The sequence below is a fragment of the Alexandromys fortis genome, unplaced genomic scaffold (assembly GCF_014885135.2).
Source record: "Alexandromys fortis isolate MF-2015 unplaced genomic scaffold, M_Fortis_MF-2015_v1.1 scaffold_10, whole genome shotgun sequence".
Lineage (NCBI taxonomy): Eukaryota > Metazoa > Chordata > Mammalia > Rodentia > Cricetidae > Alexandromys > Alexandromys fortis.
Genome location: NW_026067895.1, coordinates 18,641,262 through 18,652,321, shown reverse-complemented (window position 1 = coordinate 18,652,321; position 11,060 = coordinate 18,641,262).

Sequence of the window (11,060 nt, the reverse complement as noted above, 5' to 3'; positions counted from 1 at the left end):
GATATTGAGGTCTTTGATCCATTTGGACTTGAGTTTTGTGCATGGTGATAGATATGGGTCTATTTTCATTCTTCTACAGGTTGACATCCAGTTGTGCCAGCACCATTTGTTGAAGATGCTTTCTTTCTTCCATTGTATACTTTTAGCTCCTTTATCGAAAATGAAATGTTCATAGGTTTGTGGGTTAAAATCTGGATCTTCTATACGATTCCATTGGTCAGCTTCTCTGTTTTTATGCCAATACCAAGCTGTTTTCAATACTGAAGCTCTGTAATAGAGTTTGAAGTCAGGGATGGTAAACACAGGACTACCAGCCCAGATATGGCACCACCCACAATGGGCTGCATCGGTTCCCATCAATAACCAATTAAGGAAATGCATTACAGCTGGATCTTGTTGAAACATTTACTCAGTTAAGTTTCCCTCCTTTTAGATGACTCTAGTTTGTGTGTCAAGTTGACATAAGACTAGCCAGAACAGTTGGGTTGTACTCAATCTGTAATCTTTCCCTTCTGTAATAATTACATGACATGTCAAATTGTCTTCTGAGATTTCTCTGAGATCATTTAGATTGAAAACATATCAACTTTATATAAAAAGATCACCTAGCCCAATGTGTTATGAAATGATAAGAAACTAATTAAAATGAAGGGGAATCAGGACACAGCCAGGCTTTATCTCAATGGAAGAACTTGGCTCTTTCAGAAAGGGTACCTCTAGGCACTCTGCATCGTGAGAAATGTTAGGATTCAAGTTAATGTAGCCATGATAACTTATGCAAGGTATAAGGTAAAGTAAAGTATTTTCAGATAACTTATAGAATCTTTTGCACACAAACACAAAACTAATGAAAGATCAGTAAAATAATGGCCAGTATTTTTCCATTATCTTGGATAGATTTGTACATAAATTTGCCCTATATAATAGCAGGAACCAAGATCTCCTTTCTCCTCATCTGAAATCCTAGGTTCAGAAACTTAGACTTCTATCCAGTTGAGAAATGAATCAGACAATATTTTGAAGGGAATGTCTTTTAAGAGGCAAATTTCAGGCAGGAGCTAAAATATTTCACTTCTTTAAGATAAGATTCAGCCCATTGCATTTTCTAAAGTTGATTAAGTGCACAAGGAACATGGTTCATCATTCTACATGTGTCCCAAATAACCGAGACAGTGCAGGCAATATTCCCTAGGAGATTTACTTAATCTAAATATTCTGACCATGTTGATTCAAAAAAGAAGAAAAAAAGAAAAGAAAACAGTTAAGCTGAAGGCAAGTGACTTGTCCCTACTGTGCATCAGAACTGTGAAGCAGAATTTTCAGCTTCTCGACTACAGTCTGTAACCACATTGGCATAAAAGGTGTCATTCCCCATGCTTTGCTTCCCTCTAGCAAAGCTACAGCAGCATGGGTAGGAGATACCACATGATATAATTAGGATGGCTCTATTTTGCCAAGCAGAAAACATCAAAAGTTAATGGAAACAAAGAAAATAGAAATCTCATACACTGCTTTTAGAAATGCAAAATAGCACAAATACTATACAATTTTGTGATCACTAAAAGGTTAAGCATAGACTTAAATACGATCCAGAGATTTTGCTCCTGAGTATATGCCCAAAAGAAATTGAAAGCTTACAACACTTACACATCCACAAACATTCGGTAACAAAAACGAAACAACGGAAGTGGCCACCCACAAATGAATGCCCAAACTAAACACAGCACACGCTTGCAGTTGACATTATCCAGCCATACAAAATGAACAGCATGCTGACACCCTTTTCATTATGAATGTTCCTTGGAAACGCTGTGCTACGTGGAATAAGCCAGACACCAAAGGACAAACACTGCAGGATTCTACTCTTTTGAGGTTCCTAGAAGAGGAAACTTCTTGGAGACAGAAAGTAAAATGTACCAGGAACTGAGGGAAAGAGAAGAAAACAAGTCATTTATAGTAAAGGTTCTCTGTGCAGAATGATAAAAAGGTTCTAGAAAGAGAAGGTCATAACAATTTTTTAAAAAATTCTGTGAATGAATGCACTGAATTGTATGCTTAAAATTGCTGGAGTAGTAAATTTTGTTATGCTTATTTTATCAGGATATCGATTATGGACTTAATAACTGTAACATGTTTTTTAACCAATGGGTTGAATTACAAATTGGTTAAAATGGTGTGGGTTTAAAGAAGATCAAACTCTAGTACAGGAGTTTTAGGATACAACAGTATATACAAGATGGAATCATTTAAATCTCTAAAACAACGGAACAGTATTGTTTGAAGACCTGGGGATTTGAAAAAAATGGGAACAAGGGTTTCTTCTATATATTCCCTCAACTCCCCAACCACCCATTCATAAGAAAACATGACCCTATAAGAAAAAATACATATCAATTAACAAAAGCTCCAAAAAGTGACTTTGGCCTGAGCAAGAAGGCCTTTATCATTGGGAAGTATTGATCACTAATGCCAAGACAGAATAGAAAAGTACATGAGTCCTTTAGTGTGGTTGTTAGAGACCCAATTCCTCCATCAGACTGATGGCTACCTCATTACATCCTTGCCACAGGTGAAACACCTATATCCCCTTTGACTTTCTCACTTCATCCCTCATCTGAGTGGGGATTCAGAAACAGTAGCAGAAAAGCATGGAGAAGTACAACTGAACTACTTGCTACTGTCTCTTTTTTGTCATGCCAAAAAAATGTTATCTTTCTGATAAGATCCTAAAGAACATGTGTAGAACAGCCTGCCTTAGATGAAAGTTTTTCCATCTACATGACTGCTCTCTTTCTACCACTTCCCTTAGACACGTGTGAGCAGAGTCATGAGCAAACCTCCTCCCTACTTTATAAGTTCTGAGTTGTATTACTTGCTAACATAGCATTTCTCAACGCTTAGGAAGACATTTATAAACCATTCCACCACCAATCATGGAGTGCAATGACCCAGTTTAGGGATTAGAAATAGACCTACCACTAAGCATGAGGACCGCAACTCTCTCTTCTTAAAATAAGAAACTGAGGCAGTGTGAATTGAAAAGACCTGCCTGGAGCCATTAGTGATAGGCAAGGAATTCTCTCTCAGACATCTCTGTGTTTTGGGTGGCTGTTCCCCAAGTTTAGAATATTCTTCAGTTGTGATCAAGAGAAACCTCACCCTTTAGCTAAGGAAGTGTGGCTTTAGTGAGTTGTAAGGGCTCCAAGTAGAGGGAGAATACGTTTTAAGCTCTTTGAGCTATTGACTCTGAGTCATCACTCAAGATAGTGACCTCCATTTAAATGACTGATGTCATGACAGCCATGACACATTTGAAACTCTTAAAATTTCATCAGACCTATGATGTATTGAATTTTACTGAAAACGGGGAAAATGCAAACTGTTCCAAAATGACATTTTTCTTTCCTTTGTGGCTGGAATTTGATAGATAATGTCCCCCCAAGAAATTCCAAGAGTTGTATTTTTTACGAAAGCTTGACTACTGGTGCAGATTTAAAACCTTGTTTCTTTTTTGGAAATCTGGTAGATATATGTCTCAGTTGAATGTGTGGCCTGGACTCCACAGTTAATATGATCTGTGATTGTTTCTCATCCCAATGAAGAAATATTTCAAAACACACACTTAGAAGAAGTTTTTGCTAAAAAGCATTGACTCCCCTCTTGGGCCCACAAAGTAACTAAAATGTATGATAAAGCTCTGACATCTTGGCTTTTATTCAGTATCTGCCACTTACTTTGGTTGAAGATACAGAGTTAAGACATGGTGCTTAACATCCCTCTTGAGTAACTGTGGAGCCCAAGAACAGTAGCACCCTCAGGACCAGCCAACTCCAGATGAGGACAAGTAACCAGGAGGACAAGGATGCCCCTGGAGCAGAAGGGATAATTCGTGTAGGAAACAGATTGTTCTTCTCAAACAACCATAGCAAATATGTTTCCAATAGTTTTCCTAACAAGTAGAGGATCTAGGTTCCTAGAGACTTAATCAAGGAATTGAAGTAGCTAGTATTAGCAGTTGGCAGTGATAAAGTTTTATTCACAAGATAAAAGCACAGTAGCAGTCCAAGGAGTGATGAGGCTGAGTGGGAGAAGGTTCAAGAGCTCCAAATTCCTTTTGAGTATGCTTATTTACTTATAAGACTAGACAAAGTGAGGTGCTTCTTCCCTGGGGAAAGGAATTGGATGGATTCTTATCCCAATTGAATGAAGGATTTTCATATAACTTTGGACAATCTATGCATGTACAAATCTATAGACACTATGCTCACTTGGCTTAAACATATCTATGCACCATCGTACATGTATGAGATGGCACGAAGTCTGGCACATTAAGTTAGGGCAGGACCAAGTGCCCTCTCCTCCATTAAGCCTGAGCATGGCATCCTACCTTCAGGAATGGATTCAATACACTTGTTTATACATCAGGGATAGAGGGGTAGATCATGGTCCTACTGCCTCGTGCCACACAGATTCCAAGCTTGACCACTGTCTCCCATATATGGAGGGCCCAGTTTGGTCTCATGGAGGTTACACAGTGGTCAATCTAGAGTTCCCGAGTTTCCACAAGCTTGGTTCAGCTGTCTCAGTTCTGGCTGTCCTGTTGCTTCTTTTATTTTCATAGAAATTATTATATTATTTTCTTCTTATTTTTTGAGATTATAATATAATTACATTTCTCCCATCCCTGACCTCTCTCAAAGCCTTCCCATATACTCTTCCCTACTCTCTTTCAAATTCATGGCCTCTTTTTTTCACTAGTTGTTATTGTACTGGTTGTTACTGAACTAGTTGTTATTGTTATTGCACATCTCTTGTCCATATATAATGTTACTTCTGTGTATGTTTTCAGGGTTGACAATTTGGTACTGGACAACTAATTGGAGTTTTCTTCCCTGGGGAGGACCACCTTTTCTGCTCTAAGCTTCCCTCCATTTCCTATAGTTCTTTCTGTAAGACTGAGGCCTTATGGGCCTTTCCCCATCTGCTTTATCATGACCATGGGTGTTGTCCTTGCTCAGATCACATTTGGGCAGCCATGTTGCTGAGAGTTTAGGGTATAAATTCCAATAATGACATACAATAATTATATAAATGTCATGCATAATTTCTCTAGGATCGAGACATAAATTTACATAATACTTATAAAAAGTAATTTTCGTAAGAAGAGATTTCTAGGGTATTAGATCAGCAACAATCAAAATATTGTTTATAAGGCATTTTATATCTAAAGCAGTTAGATTTTCATAGAATACAGAACCACTTTTTAGTAACATTTGCAAAATATTAGCTTTAAAAGGTCGAATGTCTTAAGTTTCCTATTATTTTTTCAGCCTTCTAACAGAATCAGGGCTCATTATAATTTCTGTTTAGATTTAAATCTTTTAATGAGCATTTTATAGCTCTGTTAAATAGGGGTATCACTCCTGTGATCCACATGAATCACTAGGTGGTAAGCATTTTAAATATTATAAAAGACATTTGAAAATGTGAATTTATCTAAAGGATTCCCTAAGGTCATTTTTAATGTCCTCATATAAAACTACAAGCAAAAAGCTTCCTTAAAAGTAGTGTTCTTAGTAATATTTACAAAATAAATTGGCTTACAGAACAAGATTTTATGTTTTGCTAAGATAATTGCTTATGATTCTGCTTTAGACTACTTAAAAACTCAGTCTTAGGGAAGTTACAACCATGATATCACAACAATATGACTGAAATCTGAACAAAGACACCAGTTGATGAGAAAATTAAAAGTAATTTTGTAATTATTTGTAATTATAAAAGAGGGAGAATTATCCTTTCACAGAGATGAAACACCTAAATAGCTTTCTAATCCTGTGATAAGCACATGTGTGTGCGTGTGTGTATATGTGTGTATATACATATATACATGTATACATGTATACATGTATACATATATACATATATACATGTATACATATATTTACATATATACATACATATATACATATTTACATACATACATATATACATATATACATATGCAGCCCTAAACAGACTCAGTTTAGTAGATTGCATTTATATTCTCTCTCTCTCTCTNCTCTCTCTCTCTCTCTCTCTCTCTCTCTCTCTCTCTCTCTCTCTCTCTCACGCACGCACACACATACACACACATAACAATAATAAAGAATAAGAGTCCAAGAATTTGAAAAGGAGTGGGGAGGGACATAGGAGGGGTTGGAAGAAAGAAAAGGAATGGGAGACGTGATGAAGTTATATTTTAATCAAATAAAAAAGAAGAAAACCTAGTTTTAACAAAGTCAAGTTACATCTACTTATATCCTTGTGTTAAAGTCATTAACAACCATCCCATAAACTATTGTTTTAAAGTAATTCTAGTCATCTAATACCCTACATATCCTCAGAAGCTGTTATATAGCAAACAGGCAGGGGGGAGGGTAGGTGTCAGGAAAGTCCAGTCTTCTGGAATTCAGGTCTAGAAGGTCTCTGGCCAGACTTAGATTATCATGGCTGGTCCCCACATTTCCACCTTCACAAGCAATGATGACAGGACCCAATCTTGGGTCCTGCTCATATCTATAACTGGGAATGTGTGGAGCTGTATGTTGGAATCTTATCTAAATATTATGCATACATGTAGAGAGTTGGAGATATGTAAATTTAATATCTGCAAGGTAATCAATGAGTGTTCTTTTCATACAATATAACTGGATTGCCAGTGTACCAAACAGCAAAAATTTTAACCTTTGTTGTTTTGAACCAATACCATTCAAATGAAAAACCTGGCATTTGAGCAGTCCTGCTACCTAAAATGTGGTCTTCATTCATTTGCTTTGACTAAGGAAACAATTTGTTGTTGTACATACAGGATACAAAAAATGAGAATATTTTTTATATTGAATCTATAGTATGCAGTGAATTGAATATATAAAATTTTAAAACAAAGTGAACAGCACTGTTCCCTCCAGTTCCAACAGGTCAAAATGTTTTGTGTGTCGACGTGGCATGATTACCAAATTAAATATTCTAATATTGCATCAAAAGTAGATGTGTGTGTGTATGATTTTTGTGTAGCTGTGGTACTGATTGCTGCAGACCCCTTAATTTGTTCATTGTATTTATGTTCCCCAAGTATGAAACCTTCTAAAATGCAGGGCTTATAATGTAACTTCACCAAGACAGTTTCCTCCAGAGCAATTGTACCATGACTGTTTGCTCTAAGCAAAGATGTGTCTAAACACTATGTGCTCCAAAAGTACCTCCTAATAATAGAAAATGTGAACATTGGTCACCTAGGAAGAACATGCAATCATGTACACACTGTGATTACTTAGAGAATTTTTCTCCCATTTGTACTTCAAAGATAAAATTAAGTGAAGATGCATGCATAAATATAACCGATTATTGACAAACCTTGCTATTTTAAAAATTTAAACCAAAATTCAAATGTATCTGTGAGAAAACACTAGTATGTCTCAATAGAAATGATGTTGACATGATGTTATTAATCATAATTATTATGCTGCATCCAACTAAAATAACTTGGACTGCTCTCAACTGTCAGACTTTTTGCAGAATTCTCACAATGGTTCTTCTAAGACATTATCACACTTTTGATCATCTCTGAACAAAGATAAAGAAATTCACAGAAAGGGACCCTAGCGAGTACTTTTGAACAGACTTGTGTTAAAATATTTGCTCTTATTGGTTGTGTTTTTGCGTTGTCCTTATAAAACTTTGCTACTGTTGTCTGTTGTTATGCTGCAAGATAACCTAAGCAGTAGAGTAGTGTTTTTGATATGCTGGGGCATTAGTCAGCTAACAGAGAGAAGTAAGTTAGGCTAAGCTCTCCCAGAGTCTGTTATATTTGTTTTCTTAGATTTAATTTAAAAAGTTTTAATTGGGCATACATGAATGTCTTTAGGGGTAGATATGTGAACATGAGTGCAGGTGTCTATGGGGGCCAGGAGTTGGAATTAATCAGATATCGGAGCTGGAGTTACAGGCAGTTATGAGGCTTCTGACATGGGCACTGGTTAACTTGACTGGGGTCCTCTGGAAGAGCAGTAAGCCCTCTTCATTGGCGAGCCATCTCTCCAGCCACTAGACTCCATTCTGTTACCCAGACTTTCCAATTCCAGAATTCTGACTGTTTGTTTTCTTTATTGCCTCTATTGCAGTTTTCAATTCTTAAATTGTTTGTGTTGTTTGTGCCAAATGTTTTATTATTTTTTCTTAGGTTTCATTAAGAGATTTATTGATATCTTCCAATTTTTTCATTTGTCATTTTCTCCATTTATTTAAGGGAATTTTTTCACTTCTTCTTCACAGTTATATTGAAGAGCATCTTCTTCTGCTTCTTCTGGGTTAGGATGTTTAGGTCTTCCGGTTGTAGGACCACCAGGTTTTGGTGGTGCCATATTGGTTTTTATGTTGCTGGATGTGTTCTTACATTGCTGTCTGCCTATTTTTTCCTTCAGTGGGCTCAGGTGGGGCCTGGGCTTCAGGAGATTCCTCTTCCTCCAATCTGTGAAGGTGGGGCCTGTGGCTTAGGTGGATGCTGATAAGGCTCTGGAGCTCCTCTCCAGGGGCAGCCTGGACCATGGCTCCAGTGGTCAAAGATGCAGTGGAGAATGGTCACAGGTATGTGGAGGCTGCTTGGGCTCTCTGGGGTTTGGTGGATGGGAGTAGGGGAACGGGGTATTCCTCTCTGGACAAGGGCCTAGAGAGCTGAGCCCTTTAAGCAAAGACCCAGACACTTACCTCTCCAGGGGCAGTCTGGGTCAAGGCTTAGGTGGTTACAGATGTGGTGGGGGATGGTAGTGGGCCTGTGAAGGTTGTTTGTGGACTCTGGGCCTTGGTGGGTAGGAGTCTAGACTCCTTTCTTAAAAGTCACTCCTAGTCCTCAGTTACTTGGATCTGGTAGAAAGAGGGTTTTATTAGCATTGATTGCTAGTCATCTGTCACTTCCTCCCTGACATGGGATCAGATTAGACCAAGAAGAACAGAGTTCTTCCTGGCAGTGAGGGACAAAACAAATGAAACCAAACCACAAGATGGTTAATTAGGAATGTCTTTAGAAAGTTGTTCAGACCCAGGGAAGTTGTCAGACAGCAAGAAGTTGTCAGAATCAAATAAAGTCATTCTTGAAGTGCTGGTTGGTACATGCTTGTAATCCTAGCACTTGAAAGGCCAAAGCAGGAGGATTGACAGTTTGAGTTAGCAAGACACTGTCTCAGAGCTAATAACAAAAACTTTGTTACCTGTACCTTCTCAAAAAAATAACTAATACCAAGGGGTTATGGATTTCCTTTTCTTTGTGTGTGTGTGTGTGTATAGTGTGCATGTATGTATATACATGATTGCATGCATATGGGCAGGTGTGTGGGTATGTGTACATGCATGTGGAAGTCCAAGAACTTACTTATTTGAGTCAGGATCTCATAATCAAACCCAGAACTCTCTGATATGTCTAGTCTTATTAGCCAGCTTTTGTTGGCAAAATCCCCTATCTTCATCTTCTTTGTCCAGAATTACAGATGGGTCACAATACCTACCTGGCATTTACGTGAGCTCTGGTGACCTGAACTCCAGTCTTGACACTTGCTGTCAGGCTCTTCAGCCACCGAGCCTTCCCCAAGCAATATTTCTTATGCAAAGTTACCTGACACTAACTGAATAGCTTCTAGCCTGTCAGTTCTATTCTGTTTATAATATTGATTCCAGTAATTTTTATACATGTCCAGCAAATCACTCCCAAATCCCTCAAAATTGATGTCTGGAAATGATCCGGGGGAAACTTTCACAATCCCAACAGGAGAGGAGATGTTCTAGAGACCCACGGGCACTTTCCTTTCACTACAAAACTAGTGAAACAGTAGACTCTAAAAACTTAAAATTTCCTAAAGAATCCCATGATGGAGGAAGAGAAAGCCTGAATACTGGTACTGGCCATGGGATGGGAGGTAAGGCTTGCCTTTCAGAAAAGGATTTCACATAGTTCTGAGAGTTTAATTCAACACATGTGCACTACTTAGCCCTTGTTCCATTTTTTATAAAGTGTAGCACTGTTGTCTAGAGGGAGAAAAACTAGACCTCATCTTCCTCCTACAATGGCAAAATCATAAATAAATCCAGTTCTTTAAAATGATCCTAATTTTAAAATACAGGTGGATTATTCAATTAGGTTAGTGAATCTAAGTGTTCTGACAACAATGTCGGTCTAGAAATGAGACTCGGGGATGAAATTGAAGGAGGGAAAGGGAGAAAATTGTGACATCAGCCAGTTAAGTGAAAAACTACATGGAGAATTAACACAGGTAAGTAGCTACAGACTTCCTCACAAGGATCCTTTCCCTTTGCCATTTCTTGGTCTTTATACCCATATGAGTCCATAAGTAGGCATTTATTCAGAAGCTCTTGCTATATGCGGAATCCTTTCCCAGGGCTTAGGAAAATTAATGATTCAAACACAAAACCTCTGACCAGGTAGAGCTTACATTTTAGTACAGTGTAGGATGAGAGAAGCAAATAAACAATAAAAACATAAAGACAGACATAAAAAGTTAATTTCAGAGATCAATAGATGCTATCAATCAATAATATACAATTATGGCCATTGGCAAAAAGGGAACAAAATAGTATGAAGGGGTCAATGCAGGACTTTTGAGGTGGACTTTATTAGTTGAATATAATAAAAATCCAAGTTACATTAAAGAGAGCAGAGAATTTATCTGCCCAAGAATGTAGATACAATAATACTGGGATATGATTGGGATTAAATGAGTAATTTAGGATCCAGGTTTGTGAGACCTTACCAATGGCAAATTGGATCCAGAAAAAGCTACATTCTACCTTGCCTAGCATCTAATATTAGCTGACTTAGACTCATTTTCCTTGCTGTCTTTTCCCCAGAAACCTGCCAACTTACTGAAAACAATCCTAGCAAGTTATAACAACTCATTCCTGAAGACAGCAAGGCTTCTTTGGGGAGTAGTAAATGGGTGGGAGAAAAGAGCATGTCTCAAACAGAATAGAATAGTTGAGCTCTACAACAACACATGGCTTCTACAGCCCAG